The 23,884-nt window shown below is 48.8% G+C and overlaps 1 protein-coding gene and 1 long non-coding RNA gene across 2 annotated transcripts in view; one reads left to right on the top strand and one right to left on the bottom strand.

The window, feature by feature from the left end:
• The window catches only part of AGBL4 (AGBL carboxypeptidase 4), a gene marked incomplete at its 5' end in the record, with an annotated part of 423,165 nt that overhangs the window by 302,467 nt on the left and 96,814 nt on the right, over positions 1-23,884 (bottom strand).
• On the top strand, positions 18,962-20,456 carry LOC133352016 (uncharacterized). The gene is made up of 3 exons (XR_009756243.1): positions 18,962-19,278; positions 19,417-19,574; positions 20,360-20,456. It is a non-coding gene; the product is annotated as an uncharacterized LOC133352016 (long non-coding RNA).

Below are 23,884 nucleotides of genomic sequence, written 5' to 3' on the forward strand. Positions count from 1 at the left end.
TATGAATCCCTGCAGTTTTGAAAGCTTAAAAAAAAGTTATTTATACAAGTGGCAAGAAACCGGAACACCCGGAAAAGACCCAGGCACACAGGGGAGCCATCCTCTATCCCCATACAGATAGAAACAGATTGCGATTAGTCTACTTGTTGTACTGCCTTCTGTCTGGCGTGCTAGGATATGGCACCTCCTCGATTCCCACTAGTAGAAAAGAGTTTCACAGCATCATCTCTGTGTGTACCCTGATCCACCAACCCGAGCTGCTGCATCCACAGTGATGGATTAGTGAGGCCACGTACAGCAACGTAGCCACCGTCCATCACCAAGGCGTTTAAAATGCCGTGCGAAAAAAGTCCCTAATTTCACACAACTGCATCACCTGCACTACCAACGGTGTTTTTCTGTCACGCTGCGTTTTTATTAAAACATTTACACCACCAGTTAATAGATAAATCCAAATAACGAATCACCCACTTTCCTCCGCATATCGCCCAGCTCTGACTCCCTCGTAAAGAGATCTGCAACTGCAACACTCACCTTGTTCAAATAAAATATGTCGTGATGATAATAGTTATAATAATAATACTACCGATCCGTGGTTGTTTTGGGGGGTAGGTCACGTGGTGGTGGTGGTGGTGGTTTTTATGTAAACGTGTGTGTCATTAACCCCTCCAACGACACGACAAACGAGATTGTGGCGTTTCGCACAAATCTTCTTGTTCGGCGGCCGATGTGTCGATCGCATTCTGAGGAGTGAATTTCCAATCTCACGGGTGGCCTAAGACTTCTCACGATTGAATTCTTACGTACTCTTAGGTTTTTTCGGTAAAGTCACGTAGGTAAAAATAAATAATAAAAATAAAATAATTGAAATAATAATAAAAATAATAAATCACGACGTTTCGGAGGCAACACAAGTCTCCGTCATCAGGTGGGACCGTCACAGCTAGATTTACTGTATTTTTATTATTTATTTTTACCTACGTGACTTTACCGAAAATACCTAAGAGTAGGAATCCTTGCAGTCACGAAAGCTTCAAATCTAGAATGAATTCTTAAGTATGTATGTCTATGTCTGTTGAACTTCTTTCGCACCATACGTAACCAACCGTGCTAATCGTTTTTGCAGGGGAAGAACAACCAACTAATCACAAAAAGCAGTTCTAAAGATATAAGTTTTAAATCTAGATAATGATAATTTCAAAGTGCTGAGCTCCAGTGGCTTCCTAACATCGGAAGGAAGAACGTTCCAGACGGCCGCAGAAGCGCACCTGAAAGCGTGCGATGCAGTGACCACGTGTGCACGAAAGCGTTGATTTAATAATGCATTACCCATCGCATCTCTTATACGTATGTATGTTCTACTTCTTTCGCACCGTAGCCAACCTTGCTCATCGGAGGCGCGGGATTGAACATCAATGTACGGACGGCGTTTCGGCCCGACCGGTGTTGAGTCACGTGAGGTGGCGTGCTCCAAGAGCTGAACGCTCCGGTGATAATTCCTCTGCCATCCTTCATTAAAATCCCCTCGCCGATGTTCGGGAGTTGTTGTTTTTTACAATCCCGGTGGTGTGATGTGTGACGAGTTAAACATCGCTTATTGAGCCATTTTTTTCCCTCAACGGGAGTGAATGAGTGTGGCCAGGGGAAGCCCGTGCATGCGAGAGGATAAATGCTTTGAATGAAAAAAATCCATACAGGTGATTGATCCATTGCACAAATTATTGATATGTGTTTGACTCGTAAAAACCCAGAGTTAAATAAACACAATCGAATGTACAATACAAATAGCTTTGTACGTGGCATCTGAATGCAAGCGCACGTGACACCGCTCAACAAAACACTGGCCAGACGTCTCGGAAAAGGTTGGAGTTCCCACACTGTACCCCACCAACTACAACCTGAGCCCGTCCTGGGCCTCCCTGAGGTCGACTCAGCCTCAGATGAGTACCTTCTGTGATGTGTAAACGTCGCCACGAGGGAACAAAGGCGACCGGGCGTGGTGTTGGCTACCCACCCCCCTCATGTGCCGTACCGGCCTTTCGCACCTCCGATTAGCACGGTTGGCTACGTACGGTGCGATGGAAGTTATACATTCTACTGTAATCTATTTCTGATGTAAATAGCACCCTTTCAGTGCTCTGTAATGCATACATACTGCTAATCGACTAACTGTAAAAAAAAAACTATTAAACAATATTTAGTTTTTATTTTACCAGATAAGGTCCACTGAGCCATGCAGATTTTTTTCAGAAGCGACGTGGCCACAAATGACAGCTCAACGAAGTGGCTTATCACGTGGAAGTTTATAGCAACCAAAAAATCTAAACGCACGTTTCTCAATGTGGAGGGAACAATCAGAGGGCCTGGAGAAGAAAACACGTGACCACGGGGAGAGAGAGACACGCAAACTCTAAATATATGTAATGCGAGCAAGGATTGAGGGGGGGCGGAGTCTGGGTCACGTGGGGAGTGGGTGGAGTTAGGGTCACGTGGGAGAGAGGATTTAGGGGGAGAACCGGAAGGGGAAAGGAGAGTTGAGACGGAGTGAAATAGGAGGAGGCCACGCTGGGCAGGACGGAGAGAGTGGCGCGGTCGCCACGTAGTAGGCGGACGTCGACACCGTCAGCCATTGGTGTCAGACGCAGAGAGCTAGCGGCTGTGGGAGGCTAGCTGTATACGGGGCAGCAGTGAAGCTAGAGAGCGGAGCAGCGGTGTGGCTGCAAGGTGGAGAAGCAGGGAGACTGCCTAACGGAGCAGCAGGGAGACTGCAGATCGGAGCAGCAGGGAGACTGCAGATTGGAGCAGCCGAGTGGCTGTGGAGAGATCGTCGGGAGGGACGCGGGCCTGAGCGAGGACGCCGTGGTAACGAGATTCTACGAACCCAATAAAGGACAACGGAGATCGACATCTGAGAGAGAGTCCTTTATTACATATACAACAGGCGTCAGGGTCGGGATTGAACCGACGACCTCCTGTATAGCAGACGAGGTAGTTAACATCTCCTAGCCACCGTAACACCAATGGGTGTACCCATTGAGCAAAGTGCTGGGTTGAGCGGAGAGGTGGGCCCCTTGCAAAACCTGCCCAATGTACTGGCTGCCTCGCCGGGCGATCCAATTGGCCCCCCGGTGACCTCTGGGATGTGTGCTGGCCGTCACACCGCGGCGGCTACAACCCCTCCTCGAATCCGGCGACGCGCCGAACCTGGCAGCGCCAAAAAAGAAAAAAGCGAACGCGATATTGTCTCCAGCGCATCCGCCTTCTCGGGAGAATTCGACTGGAAAAGCAATTAGATATGCATTTCGCCCTGATCAGTAACAAGCACCCACAGTAAACAATCTCTGAGTTCCGAACGCAAGTGCTTATGTGAGTCAGAACGCGAAAGAGAGTGAGTGGAGGAGAGAGAGAGAGAGGGAAAAAAATGATGGGAAATGATGGTGCTTTAATAATTTAGTGAGCCTTCATGCTTTTGTGATTTCCCATTCTTTTTTTTTCTGCAAAGCAGTTTTCCAATTGGCAAAAGATTGGTTTGCGTGTGTATCATTTAGCTGCATGGCGACATTCCACTTGCTAGGGGCGTGTGTGTGCGTGTGTGTGCAGGTCAGCAGAAGTGTAGCGGTTATTGCGCTGCGCTACAAACCCAGTGACCCGAGTCTGATCCCTAATTCCGGCCACCAACACCAGTGACAATTATCTTAACCGGCCTCAGGCCTCCCCTAGGTCGACTCAGCATCAAATGAGTACCGGGCGCAATGTGTCAAGATCGCCACTCGAGAGAAAAAAGTGGCCGGGCGTGGTGCTGCTCACCCAACCCCTCATGCGCCGTGCCAGTCTTCATAGCTGCTACTTTCCCCGACAGTATGCTAAGGCTATACGGGGGATCTTTGTCTTTTGTGTACACGCGTGTGTATGTGTGGCCTCAGTTGGTAGAGGACAGCGCCTCTGAGTGCTCCGCACTGTAATGAGTAAAGAACCGACTGTGGCTACTGACCTTGGCCGCGTCCTCTCCATTTGTCAAGCCAAAAACGTTATTGGATCACTCGAACGGAAAGCCCACATAACCCGCAGTGGATACACGTGCGCGCGCGCTCACACAAGATATACACCGCGCGGGGTGGGGGGGTGTGCGCCTGCGAGATGTGCGCGCAGGTGTGTGGAGGTAAATCCTCGGGAGCAACACGACACCATTAGCGAGTGGCGTTAATGTCGACTCGGTCGTGGTCCCGGGACTTAATTTCTTACCGATTTCTCTCGACGGTAGACCGGGGCAGGCACGTGACCCGGTGAGACACATCCATTAGCTAGGGGTATACTCGATGTGGTGTGCCGGTGTCGACATATTTGTCGGGTCGCCCACCGGGAGATAACTGCAATAAGCAAAACCTGAAACCTATCCTGGAAATACATACACACACACTTTTACAGCAAAAATATTTTCGTGTGTATGTATGCATATTGAACTTCTTTCTCACCGTACGTAGCCAACCGTGCTAATTGAAGGTGTGGAGAGTGGAATGGCGACACAGTGTCTCGAGCACTGCACTCTGGACTCAGAAAACCCACGTTCAATTCCCAATTGCAGCTAACATATACGCTGAGTGATATCGAAAATGCACTTTGGGCCCTGCGTTCACCAAACTGCCTTGACCATCGTGGTGAAGTACAGTCAAACAAACCTCATGACCGATACAACGTGTTGAGTGAGACCTTCATTCATCAGTGGACTTACAAAGGACCGTGCATTATTTAAATTGATTACTATGACGGCTGTGTGGTTCGATGGAGGTAAACCCTGGCAATGTTACCACACCAGCGGCAAGGCACGTGACCGGTAACCATTCCTAGGTTGACTCAACCACAAATAAGATACCACAAATGTGTTCACGAACGCCGGCATTGGGGGAGACAATGGGAGCCAAGATGCGAGCGGTACTGGAAAAACCCCCACATCAGTAAAATATATATAAAAACAGCGACAACACAATTTTTTTACCCCCCAAAATAATTGACAATAAATCTCTCACGTCTCCTATCTTTGACTCGCAGCCGTAATCCGACATTAAATTCCCGTGCCCATTATTGGTGGAGGAAATTGACTCCCAAATGAACATGAATTTTCATGGCAGCGGCAACAACCCACGGCCCAAAAAAAAAACACGGAGGAGGAAGGGTTGGGCAGCACATGAATGACTTTGAATGTTCATTGTCACCGCCAAAGCAAGTGAAAGCGAGTGAACTTGTCGCTACGACCACAAGACAGGCAAATGGACAGAGATACATACTGAAAAAGAAGATGGATAGACGAGCAGACCGACGGACAAATCGTAGGACAGGTAGACAGAAATACGCAACAATGGAAGGACAGATACATAGACGGTTGGAAAGGCGGGGAGATACAGACATGGATGGGCGCACAGGCAGATGTTGAAACAGATCTACAAATAAATGGGCAGGCAGAGAGGGCAGTCAAAGACATCGACGGACAGATAGACGGCCGGATGGATAGCCAGGCAGACGGGGACGAATAAACAGCCAACTCAAGTGGACAAACAGACACAAGCCAGATTGCGTGGATGGTTGAACAGGCAGGTAAGGCAGGCAGGCAGGGGAATGGATCGGCAAGAGAGGCACACAAACAGACGCGCAAATCGAGAGACGCACGGACGCCCTGCGCGCTCTTCTTCTGAAGGTCGCACACCAGCCCGTGCTTACAGCAAAAAATAGAAACACACGAACAAAAAAAAACACCCCTCCACCCACACACAACATGCTGCTCGTTCACCAATCATCGTAATAATTATAGCTCAAATGGGTGCCCGTAAATTGCCGTATTAATCAGTCCCACAAATTGTCCCCGCAGACATCACCTTCCCAAATGAGCAACCGAGACGCGTTCACCTTTGCCGCGGGAAGAGTGGCTCATGGAGCGACGCGGGTTGTTTATTACGTTCATTAACGTACTGCATCGCGACAACGGCGACGACGATTATTATTATGTTTATTATTGTTACACCTGCCCGGGTGGCTCAGGGCTTAAGGAGCCCTCCAACCACAGCGTGAAGGGCGCAGGTTCAAACTCTGGCAGGGGGTCCGCTGAGATCATCATTGTCACCATTATTTGCTTTTGCTATGGGTTTTAATGGCTCCTGTCATGAGAATGTGGAGTTTAACACTCGTTGCACCTGATGAGTTGATGAGTTAATGATGACGTCACCCTGCTGCTGCTGCTCTATATAAGAACGGGAGACACAGCAGAGCCTCACCATTCTGGCGAATTGCTCGATGATGCTGGATGCAATTACCAGCGAAACGTCGTACTACTCAAAAATTGTAAATGTTGTGGTTTCACGCTTCAACACACCTGTGGGCTAAAGCAGTGAACTATTTGTCTTTTGTCAACGTGACACTTTTTTACTGATTGGCCGTGTCGGGTGGTGGAGGGTGACGACACATTTATAAATAACGCGATCTAAACCCAAAAACGTTGATTATGATTATGAATGAGAATGTGGAATTGTCACGGCCAGGTGAGGCCAACTAAATGGAGTTGAGCACTGCCCTATGTGTTATTTTACCGTTGTTGGTGTACGTATTGTTATAGTTGATGTGTTTAACGATGTTATTGCATTGCCATGATGGCAAATAGAGTATAAAAACATCGCTAAGTTCCTATTGTTTGTCGTCGCAATATATTATGCTCGTTGTAAATAATGTACTATTTATTCTCGCAGTTTTCGTACTTTTTTGTTATATTAGTTACTTATGGAATGTAACATTGTCAAGACTGTCTTACAATCGTATTGTCAACTTTATTATGCAGTTTAACGTCATTAAGAATACTTGCAATTTAATTTCCTTCTCACCGCAACCAACCACCCCGAATGATCTAATTTCAACCATTTGCTTGTAGCTTGCTCACGCGATTTCGCGCCTCGTAAATCAAAGTTGTCCCTGCCATGATTCACGTTGTTGCACGATCACCAACGTCCACGCGAAGTTTGTGCACGAGGTTGGAGCGGTGATGGCGGCGGCGGCTCCGTCGTTCGTGCCACCGCAGCACAGTCTGAGCTGTGGCTAACACCGCTGGCTTAACACCGCACGCAGCCAACCGTTTAGCGTGGTTGGACTACGTACGGTGCGAAAGAAGTTCAACGTACGTGAGTAAAGGCGGAAGTTCAACATGCAAACATAAACCAACAACAACAACCGCCATTCGCCACTTAAGTGGCGGTGACGTCACCGCGGCGCTTGTGCCAGGTCACGTGCACTTTAAGGCCACGTGAGGTGTCGAACGCCCGCTGGCGCGAGGTCACGGGACAGACCCAGGTGCCATGGGTTGACTGACTGCGATGACTGGCCGATGCACCACCTGTGACCACTACTGTGCCAACATGCATACAGAGGTTCAACATACATACATCTAATACGTAATTATACGAACAATAATAAAACACAAATGTAAATAACGAGCGCATATTTCGCTAATGGAAACGCAACGTTCGAGCGAGAACTCGGAAGGGCGTGTAGAGTTCAAAATCAGCGACAACCCTCTCGTCCTGGGCCCCTGTTTCACCAAACTTAGACAAAGATCCCCCGCATAGCCCCAACAGGCTGTTGGGGCAAGTGCTGCTAGCGAGTAGCACGGCACACGAGGGGGTGGTTGGCCAGCACTACGCCCGATGTTTACACAGCACACCAATTTACTCATGTGTAGGCTGAGTTGACCTAGGCGAGGCTCAGGACCGGTTCGGATATATATAAATCACTATGTAACACAATTTTTGTTCCTGGGTACTAAGTGTTATTTTCTTATTGCTTATGCCTAAAAAGTACGGGAAATGTCTATTATTCCCCACAAACTTTGCTTTTGTGACCAGGACTTTACGTGAAGGAATGACACAAATGCACACCACGTTTTCTCATTGAAAATAGGTACATTTCAAAATGTCACTGTCCTGGTCACAAAAGCAAGGTTTGTGGGGAATAATATCCATTTTCTGTACTTTTGAGGCATAAGCAATGTGGAAATAACACTTACTACCCAGGAACAAACCCATATTTGTTTGTTACACAGTAATTGTCACTGGTGATAGCCGTGAGCTGAAATGAACGCGGATCGCCAGGTTCGGAACGCAGCACGCTAATCCGGTATTCTACCGCTCCCCCTGTTTCACCAACACACACACACACGCGGAGCAGTGTGGGGGAAATCCGTGGTCAAACATCCCACCCGTAACGGAGACAGTTGTTGGATGGCTTTAATCCAGCAGTGGTCTTATAAAGGAGGCCATGAATTATTAGAATCATTAAGCGGCCCATCTTAGGTTGTTCAAATGTCATTCAACAGAGACGAATGGGCCTGCCGACTGACTCGCATCACGCACTACTCGTAGGGGCTTCCTTGCAATCTTTGCAGCTGCCTGGCTGCAAGCCCTGATGCGGGCCCTCTTTAACTCCGCAGAGAGCTGTGGTCAAGCAACGTCAACCGATGTCACCGTGCGGCGACCTTCCAAAGGTCATTCGGACCACGAATATCAATGAGACCTCGTATGCTGACTGATGTGGGAGTAGAGCCTCCATATAGACATTGTATAAACGCCTATGCTTAAGAGCTTCGGCGTATGTTCTACCTATGGCTATATACTTACCGACTGGCTTCTACGGCAAATGTAATTGATGCACGTGTTGTGCATGTAAACATTGATTCCTCTTGACGGAGCGAAGAACGGTCGTATTGTTGACAACTGCTACCTCTTCTTGGTTCTGTCGGTAAAGTCACGTAGAAGGGAAGTAATAAAATAATAAAAATAAAACATAATAAAATAATTCTCACGACGTTTCGGCCACAACGCAAGCAGCCGTTGAATGACATTTGTTGCGTTGTGGCCGAAACGTCGTGAGAATTATTTTATTATGTTTTATTTTTATTATTTTATTACTTCCCTTCTACGTGACTTTACCGAAAGAACCAAGAAGATGAATCCCTGCAGTCACGAAAGATTTAAATCGAAATTTAACTGCTACCTCTTCACCATTTCATTCACGTGGGGCACCATTCCTCCCACCAAACCATCCTCTCCCCACCCTCCCCTAAGGGAGACGAGGTGACATTTCGTGGAGGGTGCAAGGCTTCAGCACGGATACCGTGCAGGAGAATTTAGAATTTGCGTGGGGAACATCTGCGCCACGCTGCGGCGACGAAACAAGTGAAATTCCCTCCCAACACCGCGTCGACTAAAGGCGTGGACACATGATCTCGCTGTGTATTGTGACCTGCTGGCGGGCCGGGGGGGCACGGGGACCTGTGGTGTTGATCGGGGGGCACGGGAACCTTTAGTGTTGATGGGGGGTGGGGGGCATACCAACAAGGCTTTTATTCCTTTTATCCAGACATTCCACAAACTCTACATTAAGTATGTTGGGAACTCACAAGTTAATTATACAAAACAACAATATACTCAAAGGGGAATGAGTAAGCTGTAATTAATCCCCATGAAACGAAAGTGAGTTAATGAAATCTGAAATCAATACACAACGCAAATGGTTATGCCCACGGTAATAAAAACAATGATTACGCAGTTTGAAAATTTTAAAGGACTTGTAGAAATTAATCCAAAGCGTGGGTTGAAAGATATTACTAAACTACAGTATCTCGCCCAAATTAAAGGAATTTTTTTATATCTAAATTAACTTTTATGATCGAGACCCCACCCCCTAACTTTTTTGTGATGTTGGTTCCTAGAATTACTCACTAAATGTTTCGCTTTTGCACTTTTTTAATTAATTTTAGTAAAAAAAAAATGGCAATTGTAATAACATATTGTCTTCGAATTTCAAATAAGGGAAGGTCTTAAACGGAATATCCGTGCGTGCGTGTCTTGCCCGCGTTACGCGTGTGCTTTCAAAGCGATCTGGGGCAGTGTGGGTTTTCACAGCTCCTAACCCCGGGCACTTCATTAAGCGAAATAATTACAAACTTTGGTGAAGTGAATGAAGCAGAAGCTTGCTACATTAATTAGCACATTGCAGTTGCAAAATGGGTTCCAAAAGGCAATCAGTCCACATGCTCCACTTTAGGGACACACCTTGCTCACGCGAATACCAGCAGAGGAATTGTCTGAACTATTAACGGTCCCTCTCCGCACCTCCAGTCATGCACGATTTGGCTACACGCGGCATGAAAGAAGCTCAACGTACATACATCATCGATTATCTGGCGGCTTAGAGGGGAAGGCGGTGCCGGATTCTCAATAAACGCCGGATAATCACTAATCGTTATTTAAAATAGCTTATTTTTTGCACATTTTTGTAATAACATTCTTTTTTAGGTGTGGCGCATATTTTTGTTCGTGTTTTAAATAAGTTTACTATGTTAAATTGGCACATATAAACATACAAATAGACACAAAATAAATATCCTAATGTAAAAAGTTACTATACTGTACCTCCCGTCTCGAAGACTCACCATGGGGTGATGATAGGGGGGCGTAGAATTGGAGGTGGTTATTCGCCTCCAATCCCACTCCATCAGCTGTGATGGAGGTTCGCCGGATTGGTCTGGGACCGCTGGATAATGTTGGAAGCCGGATAATCGCGCGCCGGTTAATCTATGAAATGTACATGCCAGCAGTAGTAGCGTGGTTGCAATGATTTAAATGGGGACACCCGGTCCACTTTCAGAAAGACTTACAGATTTCCCGGGCAATTTCGAGGAAAAAAAACAGGTACAGGTGAAAATCCTACGGTGAATGTCGATTCACTGTGACATTTTTTTCATGGAAGATTTCAGGGAAAGGTTACAGAATGATTACTGAAATCTCCCTAATCAATGGCAACGCTCTTCCTATTTCATAACGCAACGATGAATGGGTTCAAGTGCAATGACCGTACCATTGGGCGGGTCAGCTTCGAGAGATGTAACATCAGCATCTGTGCAGCGCTTTGTAAAATCATACTTTTATTTTAATACTAAATCCTGTGAAACAATTGCACAGAACTGCTGGAAGGTGTGTATCAAAGAGCCTCCAGTTTATCCTCAACATACTGTTGTGGATGAGCAGCACCATACCCGGCAACCTTTGTCTCCCGAGTGGCGATATTTACACATCACACCAGGTACTCGTTTGAAGCTGAAATTCACGGGAGGCTCAAATAATCGTCAATGGTCGCTGGGTTCCTATCGTGCTAAATGATACTCTACCGCTCCCCACAAAGAAAAAGATCCCCCATATAGCCTTAACAGACAGTAGGGGCAAGTGCAGTTAGGGAGGGAATGGGTGGCCAGCACCACGCCCGACCGCCTTTGTCTCCCCAGTGGCGATGTTTACACACTGCACCAGGTACTCATTTGAGGCCGAGTCGACCTAGGGGAGGCCAGGAACCGGTTAAAATAATCGTCAATGGTATTGGCCGTGAGCGGGAATCGAACCAGGGTCGGCAGGTTCATAGCGCAGCGCGCTAACCACTACACTACCGCTCCCCACACACACACACGCACGGACACGGCGGTTTTTGATAAAGCCTTGGATTTATGGAGGCAAAAGTCGGATTTAATCTGTCGAAAAACGTAACGAATCTGACCGTGGCATACGCAGCAGCAGCAGCAGCAGGAGAGAGAGAGAGAGAGAAATCGATGTGGCAACGCGAGGAGCCCGCGATTCTGTGCTGTAGTGGCAGAGGCCATTACACATTTACATCACCGCCACTTCGGCAAGCGTGGCCCAAATATTTCGACCTTTAATTCCAAAATGGAGAGCCTTGTTTGCTCAACCCCATTAAAGGTCATCCTTACAAAGCGGGCGGTGGTATGTTTTCATTACCGCCGCGACTGTAACTCTAAATAATGCCTCGGCAAACGAATACTCGGGGAATGGAAACATCCCCAGGTGCACACGCACAGCCCTTTGCCAGGCCTCTTGCACGAAGGCCTCCCCCCATGGCGTACTTCACCAGATCGGTCACTTGCTGCAGGTAGGGCAGCATAGACTATGGAGCATAGGGACCGTCCATAAATGACGTCACGCGATTTTGGACGATTTTTGACCCTCCCCCCCCTTCGTCACACGGCGTCACAAAAAGTCAGACCCCCCCCCCCTAAAATATGACGTCACGAAAAAACATGCTTCAAATCGCTTTAAACTATTGTCATTGTAGTGCGTATTCAATGTGGCGCTGCACTCTGATGTTGTAGGAGAAAACATTTATTAAGAAGTATATTTAATTAAGTAAAACGTGTTGTCTATATTTATTTAAAGTTGCACATTTTGTTGTGACGTCACATTTCTCAACCCCCCCCCCCCCCTCGTCACACATCGTCACAAATGTCTGACCCCCCCCCCCACCCTAGGTGCGTGACGTCATTTATGGACGGCCCCATAGGACAGCACAACGATGTATTTTACTGCACTGCACCGTGCCACTGTTCTGCATGGTGGGCGCCCAGCCCATTCAACGTAACATCCAGGATCAGCCCAACTTCACTTTCGAGATCTGACGAGACCAGGTGCACTGTGGTTGATTTGGCCATGGGCGCAGGTGTGGCGTGCGATGGAATGAATACATGACGTGAGTGATCTGTGATCGTCAAGTAAAGCTACGAGAGTGGCCTGTTAATGGGCAGAGTCAAGGGCCTCCGGTTGTGTCACGGACGCCTGTCCAATGTCATTTTAGATTGATGCTTATAAATGTCCACGTCATGAGCCACTTTGTTCAGCTATTATTTGTGTCTACGTCACTTTTGAAAAGAAGCTAATAGCTCAGCGGGCTTTACCTGGTAAGATAGAAAATAAATAAAGTTATATTTGAGTATTGTTTTTAAGTGATTTGTTTACCTTTCTGATACTGTGCAATCCTGTCGTGTTGTTGTATTGTTGTTGTTGTTGTGTCGTTGTGATCAGCCTCTACTGGGCATCTGTGAAAATGAGCTTCATATCTCATCGGATTCTCCAGTATAAATAAATATTCTGATTTATGATAGATAGATAGATACAATTATAACTAATTCCCCCCCTCCCCCACCCGTAATCCAACAGGGGTGAGTGACTCGGCAGGCGACCCTTTGGTGGGGTAAAGTGTGGGTACCCCCACCTCTTCCAGGCCTCCTGGCGAGCGTGAAGGATGGCAGATCCCTCGAGTGGAGGCTCCCCCCAACAGTGACATGAGTAAGCAGTTGCAGGGCTGCGCCCTTTCCTTTGAATGAACCAACCGAGCGTCAACCATGCTCGAAGGCAACATCGAACTATGGTGCTCTCATCCATTGGCAACAAAGGTCCACTCCTGCCAATTCCACAATGCTATGGCAATGGCCAGTGTCGCAAAAGGTCCCCAACCCATTGTGTTGATGGACCCTGACCCGACACCTACCGGGGAATTGACTCTGAAGCTTCCGATTGTGCGTTGAGCAATCTAACCACGCTGCCACCCACCCAGGCAATGAGCAGAAGCCAATACAATACAACGTGGGTGCACATGGCATCTAACTGTGACTGCATCTCAATCGATTGCACAGCAGCAGTGGTCACATGTGTTATAGAAATGAGAGGAATACGCATTTAGTGATGGGCAGAATCAAGACGATGGTGTTGAGTTTTCTATTTGAACAGGGACAGGGAATTGACAGCACGGATTGCTGGATTTGAGAGTCTAGTGAGATGAGTGGGGAGATGTAGGAGAGTGCGTTGAGGGGAGTAAGGTGAGATGAGAGGGAAGAGGTAGGGGAGTGTGTGGAGGGGAGTAGAGTGAGATGAGAGGGGAGAGGTAGGGGAGTGTGTGGAGGGGAGTAGAGTGAGATGGGAGGGGAGAGGCATGAGAGTGCGTTGAGGGGAGTAGAGTGAGATGGGAGGGGAGAGGTAGGAGAGTGCGTGGAGGGGAGTAGAGTGAGATGAGAGGTAGGAGAGTGCGTGGAGGGGAGTAAAGTGAGATGAGAGGGGAGATGTAGGAGAGTGCGTGGAGGGGAGTGGAGTGAGACTGAGAGGGGAGATGTAGGAGAGTGCGTGGAGGGGAGTAGAGTAAGATGAGTGGGGAGAGGGAGACAGAGGAAGACGTTGAATGCGATCTTGACATTTGTGCGGGGGACTGGATTGGGCGCTAGTGGAGCGATCAGAGTCATTTGTTGGCCGATGGAGGGGCTTTGAGGATGATTCGGAGTTTGGAGACACGAGCATCGGGCTGCGGGGAGATCGTAGACGACGCTCACCGAATGCACTGGTTTTCCAGCTTGTGTGTGTGTGTGTGTTGTGTGGGTTTTTTTGCATTCTTCTTCTATCACTACAACTTCGCCTCGCAATGCGCGGACGCAATCTCAATTAAATAGCTGTCAGTCTCCCGTCAAGAGCGTCGCGCTGGTCCATCGCCACGGCGACCGGCCGCCTCCTCCCCCTCCCCCCAGTCTCCTGCAGCAGCACGATCGCCCGGTCATTACGAGCCGTCACTCAGACGCGGGACAACCCACGCCATCTGGGATTTTTTTTAAACATTTTATTTCCGTGCTCTTAGTCACAAGTCTCATTTTTGCCGGCTCAGTCGGGGGGGTGGGGTGGTTTGGGGGAGACCCCCCCCCCCCGGCACATAAAGTTCCTCACCACACGAGCGCGCGTCGGTCGGAGAAGAGTCCGTGTCGTGCAAACAAAAGCGACGTCGAGGATTTCGAACCCGGGGTTGGTCCACGACTCCGGCGCTCGATTCGCACTCGCGCCGGTTGCTGCGTTGAAAATTCTCGCGACGGTCTCGATAATTCCTTCGTTGAGGTGGAGATGTCGAGTGAGTACGCGGCAGGAGGGACGAGCGGTCAGGGGAGGCAGGGGAGGCAGAGCCTCACCTGGCATACTCCAATGAAAATAGCTGTTTCGAAAATAAAAAAAACATATATATATATGACATAAAAATGAAATTTTTTTCCACTGATCTGTGTTATAAATGCCATTTCTGTATGATTCCGATCATTACAGAAAGATAGTAACAGGCACGCGCTTACTGCCCGCGCTCCATCCAGTGTCTGAGGGGTTGCGCAATCAGAGGGGAGGCTGAACTCGTCGCTGCCTCCACGCCTCTCGTCTCTCGCTGCGTTTGCAGCGGAGCTCCGCAAATTTGGCGATTTTGACTCTAAAAATGTGTTGCACACTCGAAATGAAGGACGTGGGCAGGTGCTCCAAATCGAGGGCAAACACATTTACTGTGGCTAATCTGTAAGATGCAACAGCACGTGTGTCACACACAGCAATCCTCAACCGAGTCGCCATTAACCACATGATTGGTGTACAAGTGCGGTTCGTCAATAACCCTGACAGCCACCCACAGGCCCAACTCAGTTATCGCACGCTGGTGTACACACGTGCATTGATGTACTGCGCAGCACGTAAGGACTTTCACAAAACCACACTTTACTCCCTCCTTGCTGCACGAGGAAATCGTTAAGAGTGGTCCATTCCTAATGTGCCACAAATGATTGGAATCGTACAGAAATGACATAACACAGGTCGGTGGGGAAAAAAAAAAATCTTAATTTTATTTTATAATTTTGTACTTTTCGTACCAGATATTTTCATTGAAGCTATGGCAGTTGAGGCTGTGCCTCCCCTCCCTCCCCTGAGCGCACGTCCGTGGTAGACGGTGCAACTGCACTGGAGCCCACGGGCTGGAGGGGGGCCCAGGGGCCGGACTACGAATAGGAGGAGGCAATTGTACGGGGTTGCCATGTCGTTTGTTCTATGTATGTACGTTGAACTTCTTTTACACAGTACGTAGCCAACCGTGCTAATCGGAGGTGGAGCAAGGCACCTCCACCCCCCTGCTAACCGCGCTACGCCACAGACGGCAACAGCACAGTTCAGAAATCATGGAGTGGAGCTAATCTTACCGTGAGGTCCTGAACCAAAAGTGAAAGATTCCACGTTACTATGGTGAAGGCCGGTCCGTGAAAACGGGCTAGCCCCCATGTTGGCGTCTTTCAAAGTGGTGTTATCAACCAGAGAGGGACGACAGCATGAGTTGACCCCCTAACTCAGATCTGCGCAGGGCCGTAAAAAAGGCTTTTGAATGCTTGGGGCAAAAAGGCAGATGAGGCCTCACCTGAGGCCAGTCCCCTCCGTAATTTGTTAGCAGCCCCCCTAAGATCTGCGGCCTCGGGGCAAATTGCTCACCCTGCCCCCCCCCCCCCCGGCCCCGCACCTGGTCAGATAGATAATTGCACAGAGAGGAAATTATACAGACACACGCATGTAAATATAGCAAAATAAATAGATAATCTCAGTGGTTCCATCTCAGTGCTCGAACGTGGCCATTATGAGTTCCCTGAGCTGCCGAGCCACCTCCAATTATTCACAATTAATGTCAACTCGCCATTGTTAATTCATCCAAATATTTGCATTTTGTTATTTTCTAAGAACAGTCGAACGCCTCCAGGACCCTTTGGTATTAACAGCGCTCCGCGAAAAAAAAAGAAAACGACGCCGTCAATGCCATCATCGCATTGACGAGATGGAGCGTTGCTCGGACGTTATCGGGACGTTTTCCAAAAAAACTCAACAAAGTGTTTTTACTCATTGCTCTCAATCGCCGATTGTTGCATCAGCGTCTGGCCGACTCCCGACATGACGGCACCGCTGACCGTACGGACGGCACGTAACGTCATGGTCAGTCCTAGAGAGCCACGTGGAACGGTCAGCTATGCCGGATTCAAATTCCAGAGGTCTGCGGTTTAATTCGTGAATCACCCCCCGCGCCTCTGTCCACCCCGAGCAGTATACACCGGTTGGCCACATATTCTTGGTTATTTCGGTAAAGTCACGCAGAAGGGAAATAATAAAATAATATAAATATAAAACAATAAAAAAATCTCACGACGTTTCGACTGCAACACAAGCAATCATCAGTCGAAACGTCGTGAGAATTTTTATTGTTTTATATTTATATTATTTTATTATTTCTCTTCTACGTGACTTTACCGAAAGAACCAAGAATGTGAATCCCTGCAGTTACTGTTGGCCACAGTTAGTCGGTCGACAGGCCGTGCGTGGTGCAGTAAGGTGTGGGTGCTACAACCTCATCCAGCGTGGAAGAGTAGACCAAATGCCTCTAGTGGAGGCGCGACTGCTTACAGTAGCGCGAGCGAGCAAGTTGCAGAGCCGGCCACCTTTGCCTTTATAGCTGACTGGCCCGCCGCCATTGGCCACTCAATGTCCCAAAAAATAACAAAAAATCCATCGCGGGGTTTAATCTTTCGCTAGCGACAGCAGCAGCAGCAGCCGGCATCACCTTGAGGGCCTTTAACACACGGAAGAGCATCTAAAAACAATGTCAAGGGCGGCGTTATCATCCGGAGAGTGGTTTAGCGATGAATTATTCACATTGCCCGGCAAACGGCTCCGGCCCCCCGTTTTGGGGGGGAGCGGCGCGAGGCCTCCCCCGGCCGCCGCCCACTCCCGGCATGTTCATCACGACGGTGGCGGAGACGCCGCTCAATGCTCGCTCGCAACCCACTCCCGGCGCGCTGGGGAAGAGGAAGCGGGCCGCAGCGGCTGTCTCTTCTGTCCGCTGATGCGAGAGGCTGGAAACCGCGGTGCCGCTATCGCGTTGCTATATGTGTAGGTTTTTTTTTTGTTACAATTTTTTTTTTATAATTGTTATTCTTTATTGGGCGTCCGAGTGGCAAGTGTCCAAGCGAATGCAGTAGACGAAGTGCGCATGACAACAACGTTGCTCTGTGGGCTGTGATGTGTGCATGTATGAACGTTGAACTTCTTTCGCACCGCACGTAGCCAACCGTGCTCATCGGACGTGCTTTTTCTGCATGAAATCCTAGCGGGTGGAGCAAGTGGTGGAGTGCTAAGAGCGCACTGGGTTGTGAACGCGAGAGACCAGTGTTATTTTTTATTTTTATTTACTTTGATAAAAACCCGGTACAATGAACAAACTGTAACAAGTGGAGGGGGGGGGAGAGACATTCTGTGGACCGCAGGTTGAACTCAGCGCTCCTGGGTTCTGGGAAGAGGAGGATGTTGGGCTCTCTGCTCTGCTCACGGAGGGACTGCGAGCGGGAGCGTAGGTTATTATACGAGGGAGGAAAGGCTTTTTTATTATTCGTACAAAATGTAACAGGTAAGGCCCACTGAGCTATAGAGTTATTTTTCAGAAGCGACCTGGTCTTACAAATGATCGCTCAACGAAGTAGCGTATCACGTGGGAAGAAATAGCAACCGAATACTCTAAATGCACGTTGATTTTAAATGTGGAGGGAAAAGCCAGAGGGCCCGGAGAAAAATCCACGTGACCACAGGAAAAGAGGCACGCAAAACTCCACGTTTACAGGCATCGTCAGAACCCACGACCTCCTGTACACCAGACGAGGCAGTTAATATCTCGTCACCACCGCAGGAGGCAGCGGAAGACGAACACAAGTAAAGGTAAAAAAATTAACCCGTAAAAACAAAGTTTTTCACTATAAATCCTTTATATGCGTGTTCAATGGGCCACAACCCAGCCCACATTGGTCTTTAAAACGGGCGGCTAGAGTCCTCTCGTCCTCTGGCTTGAGATGGCTGCCACCTATGGGTCAGATGATTGCCTGCCACCAATAAGCAATTGGTAATTAAATATAAAAAAAAATCAAAAAAAGTGTAAAATTTTGGAAAAAAATTTTCACGAACATTAATTGTCACGCACAACGAGTCTGTGTGCAAAATGTCAGCTCGATTGGATCACGGGAAGTGGGTTAAAAAACGACCGAAAGATTTGCACGGTCGTAAGCGCGCAAGCAAGCAAGTGAACTTAATATAAAGGATTTAAAAAGGGGTGGGGGTGGAGGGGACAGAGAGAGAGAGAAGGGGAGTGCACAGAACCAAATCCACCAAAACAAAATAACCTGGACGCGCCAAATGAGTTTAACGGCAGAGAAGTGGTGATTAACACCTGCCTGTCGCCGGAGGTGGTGGCAGGGTGGGGGTGAGGAAATCCCTCAGAGGGTAACCGGAGTTCGTCGCAATTGAGACGAGTAAATGTGCTTGGGGGGGTGGATAGGACACATCGCGAGACGGGACAGTGGCCGACGGAAGAGACCGGTGGTGGTGGTGGTGGTGGTGAAGAGGCCGCGGCTAAGAGAAGGAACGACGCGGACACAGCGACGAGATCGAGCGGGAGCAAGGCGGACGCGAGGAGCACTGGACCACGTGGGAAGGCGACGGCGTTGTGGAGAGATCTTCATCCAGCAGTGGATTGACAATGGCTGGTGCTGCTGCGGATGATTAATAATGAATTGGGATCAACAATAATGCCCTGTAAAGCCAGGTCAATCAATGTCTTTGTCTGACAATTAACATTTCAACAGGTGCTCTGAGATCAGCCACGTGCATAAAACCTTTGTTTAAAGAATAGTAAACATGATATGCAATGCTCCAATAATACAAAATGTGTGTTTTCCAACAGGTCATTCCGAAGGATGGAACAATGCGAACCTTCACAATGACCACCTGATTCGAGACCCAAACATCATCAGCACCTCCTGGCTTTGACACTTCTGGCAGACGCTCGTTTAACCATCACTCGCATCAGCACATCACCAGGCTGCTGTGATCATTTCCTTCGTGAGTGTAAAACGAACCACGGTACACAACGCGACCATGGCCATGCAACCCAAACTATGGACCACGCAGTAAATCTCTGCAGTCTGTTCTCCTTCGACGGAGGTGGAATAGAAACACATTCCTGCGGAGGGAGCTGGTAGGAACGTTGGGTTGCTCGGTCAATGGCCAGGGTCAACGACAGCGTGGTGTATTCCGCAAATATGGCCGTCTGTGAGGGCGGGCACAAGCCGGCGTGGGTAGGTGAAACGTTGAGTTTTATAAGATCACCACGGGGTGACCAGCCCCTCCCCACCAAGCCCCATCCCCCACCCAGCCCCACCCTCCCCACCCATACCCTCCCCACCCTCCCCTCCCCTCCCCACCCAGCCCCTCCCCACCCTCTCCACCCAGCCCCACCCCTCCCATTTTTGGTTGCACGACGGACGGACACAATAATCCCCTGTGGGCTGGTGTAACCAGGAGGTTCCTACCAGTAAAACTACACAAACTCTTTCCCGAAGCCCGCCAGCGGATAGCAGAACTTGACATTGGCAATGCGCAAAGAGTAGAAACAATTCCAAAGGAAATTATTTTCACACGGAAAAAAACAATCTTACATTTTATTTTCCTCGTTTATCCAAGCAAGAGTCTCAAGACTCCTTCTCAGAAGGGTATTGCCAAGTTTTCGCAGGAGTGGGCGACGTTGCTGCTGCTGTTGTGTAATTCAAATTTAGTAGTTTTTAGGAAATATTCCAGCATTTGGATGGTTGGCAAACACCAGTAACGCTGTGCGTGTGTGTGTTTAGTTATGAAGCGGAGAAGCTGGAGGAAGCCCAAGCAGTAACAGGGGGACGGCGTCCGAACGTCTCAACGAAAGGCGCCCAAGTCGGGAATCGAACAGAGGCCTCTTCTTGCCGTGACGTGCGAGCCTTGCCACCGCCACCAAATCCTCAAACAATCTGCTGACAATCGCGGAATTCATTATTTTTAATTAATTATTCGTTCAAAGTTATGATTCAAATTATAAATTTCTAATGGTTTCATAGCGTATGTGTAAATAAAGCGTTTTTAATGAGACAATATAAATAGTAACTAATATCTTCATGTGTCACAGACGGATGCTCATTAATGCCAATGCATTGCTTACGATACGCGTGTACCTACATCAGGCCGTCGCTGCGAGCAAGGCATGTACGTGGATTAACGAGAAGTGCTTTGGACAGCCGCATGCAAATATAATCTGTTAATGCAGCTAATCAAAATATGATTACGCGCAACGCAGTGTTTAACCAACGTGTAATAAAGATTCAATGATATCCACTAAACATGCAATTTAATTACCATAATCACAGCCAAACTTTAATATAGCTTTGCCTTGCGATCAGCTAAACCGCAATTCGTCAAAACTGGCTGTCGAGTCGGTGTGTTGAGAGGGAAGATCTCGAATTCCTCAAGCGGGGATCTCAAATCCGATCTCTGAGATGGCGCCATGGGGCCCGTTCCACCCTTCAATGTCTAACTGGGCCTTCTACCGCATCACGTTACAATTGAAAGATGCATCAGAATATGTTTAGTGTTTTACTATTTTATTCACCCTGGAGAAATCCGATGAGCCATGAAGCTCTTTTTCACACGCCTCCAGTAAAAGGGGTACGGGGTTAGAAAGTTACAACAACAAACAACACTACGAAAAAAACCGATAGGAGTTGAGGAAAGGAAAGAAAATTACAAAAATTGAATTAATATTCTCAACTTAACACGTAGGCTTTGGCGACCAGTATTATTCATAACAACGGTATTGGGTTAGATCGCGTTATTTATAAATGTGTCGCAACCCTCCACCACCCGACAGGGTCAATCAGTTAAAAATGTGTCACCTTGACGAAAGACAAAGAGCTCACTACTTCAGCCCACCGGTGTGTTGAAGAGTGAAAACACAACATTTACAATTTGAGTTGTACGACGTTTCGCTGGAAATTACATCCAGCACCTTCGGGCGATTTGCCAGAATAGTGAAGCCAGCCACCTGCGTCCGGTCTAAATAGTGCAGGATGACGTCATCATTGTTGAACCCCATCACGTTTCGAGATCAGAGGCAATTATATAAGAGATCAGTAATCAGCCACTTAGCATGTGATTCACCTGTAAGGAACTTGCAATATGTGTTGTGCATGGCACACGAGCGGATGAGTCGGCATCAGCACGCCCGGCCGCCTTTGTCTCCCTCGTTGCGATGTTTATACATCACAACTAGGTACTCATTTAAGGCTGAATCGACCTAGGGGAGGCCCATGACCGGTTCAGATAATCATCACTTGTGTTGGCCGTGAGCAGGCTCTAACTCACGCCGCTGGGTGTCAGAGCGCAGCGCGCTAACCACTGCACCACCGCTCCCCACGTACACACACTCACACGCACGAGACACCAAAGTTAATGTTTTTTTTTTGTGCCATGCGCGCACGAACGGGTACCACATCTCTATCTTAATTTGCGTTGGCGCACGCGAAACAACGCGCGTGCACTCAGCATGCTGCTGGCACAAAGCGTAACGTTAATCTCTTTCGTTAAAATACAAAAATGACTTTTCCAAGTGTTTAATTGGCAATCTTTTCCCCAAAACAACTCTGGTCGCTGATAGCAGCCGAGCCGCGCGCTACGTTTTTTTTTGTAGCGACTGGCTCGTCAAGGACAAGACGGACGCATCATTTACCAAGCACAGCAACGCTGAGAGGCGTCACGCCTGTCATAGGAATGTGGAATTTGCGCCGCGATCTCAGGCCGGCTGACAAACGCGAGCCCCCCCCCCCCCCTGTGTTGTTGTAACGTTCTGACCTCTTGCCCCTTGCTGGACATCTGCGAAAAAGAGCTTTATAGCTCATCGGATTCCTCCTCCAGTATAAATACAAATTCTGGTTGCGCGTATTGAGTTCTCGAGCCAGGCTGGCCCACGACTGAGCGATGATGCTTAGTTTGTGACATTGTCGCTATAACAACAACAAAACCAGCACATCGCACACATTGAGGACAGAGGGCTCTACGCTGTGGGGCTTCGCACATGCACGTGGCAGGTGCAGTTGCACACAAAACAAACACAGTGGCCAAGCGTTTGCAGTCGGAAAAAAGTGGGTGCACGACTTCACACGTGTCGATTCTTGGCAGGGTGTCGTCCCCCTTCCCCACCACTCCGTGGGCTTTCCTCCGGCGACACCGCTCTCCTCCCGAGCCGGCCTCAGACAGAGAGCAATACCAAATGTCGTGGATCTCGTCAAAGAAATGGAACCGAGGCGACCCGGATCGTTGACTCAGCGCGCTAACCGCCGCCCCACCGACCCCTTAATACACGCCATACATCTCGGAGTCATTAGCGGCGAGAGTGATCTCCGCGCCTAATGTGTCCTCTGCGCGCCCTTATTAACATCCGCAGGCCACGGAGGTGTCCGTGCACAAGACAAAGCTCCCTCATTGAGCCTCGCGGACCTCCGTTAGGGCGAGGGCTGTTAGCGAGCGTCCCAAGCGGTGCAGCACAAACGGGCAGCGGCAGCTCGGGCAGCGCAGACCACCGGCGCAGACGGTCCTCACACCATCATCACACCATCGTACACCCTCACACTCGGCACTACTCATTTGACGCTGAACGCAATGGGATGCTGCCGTGACGTCACGGTTGTTAGCACACCCAGGCAGAGGTCCCCGGTCACATTCACTCTCTCTCTCTCCCCAGAGCGGCGCGAGTGGTGGGTCAGACCGCAGCTTAGGTTGCATTTGGTTGGGCTAAGGTTGTGGTAACTCGCAGCCTCTTCCAGGATGTCTGGCCAGTGTGAAAGAGTAGGCCAAGACACCCTCTCTAGAAGGGTTCTCTAGGGCTCCCTCTAGTGGAGGCCTTTCCGCCAGCAGTTGCCTGAAACGGCACGTGGCTGCAGGCACAGGGGCAGGGTGCCACAGCAGCTGCTGCTGGGGTGAGGAATTGGAGGCAGGGAATGCTCGCAACGACAGAGGTAATGGGCGCCGCGGTGGCGAGATGTTAACTCCCTCGCCTGGTATGCAGGAGGTCGTGCGTTCGATCACGACCCTGACGCCTGCTGCTGTATATTTGGAGTTTGCATGTCTCTCTCATCGTGGTTCCACAGATTTTTCTCCAGGTCCTCCGGTTTCTCCCTCCGCATTGAGAAAGGTGCGTTTAGAGTATGTGGCTGCTATACATGTCCACGTGATAAGCCACTTCGTTGGGCTATCATTTGTGACCCGGTTGCTTCTGACAGAGAGCTACATAGCAGGGTTGTGATATTTGGGGAGAGAATGAGAGATGGGATCAATGGCAACCCCAAGCTTAC

The sequence above is a fragment of the Lethenteron reissneri genome, chromosome 39 (assembly GCF_015708825.2).
Source record: "Lethenteron reissneri isolate LAM-NWPU_2019-01 chromosome 39, ASM1570882v1, whole genome shotgun sequence".
Classification (NCBI taxonomy): Eukaryota; Metazoa; Chordata; class Hyperoartia; order Petromyzontiformes; family Petromyzontidae; genus Lethenteron; species Lethenteron reissneri.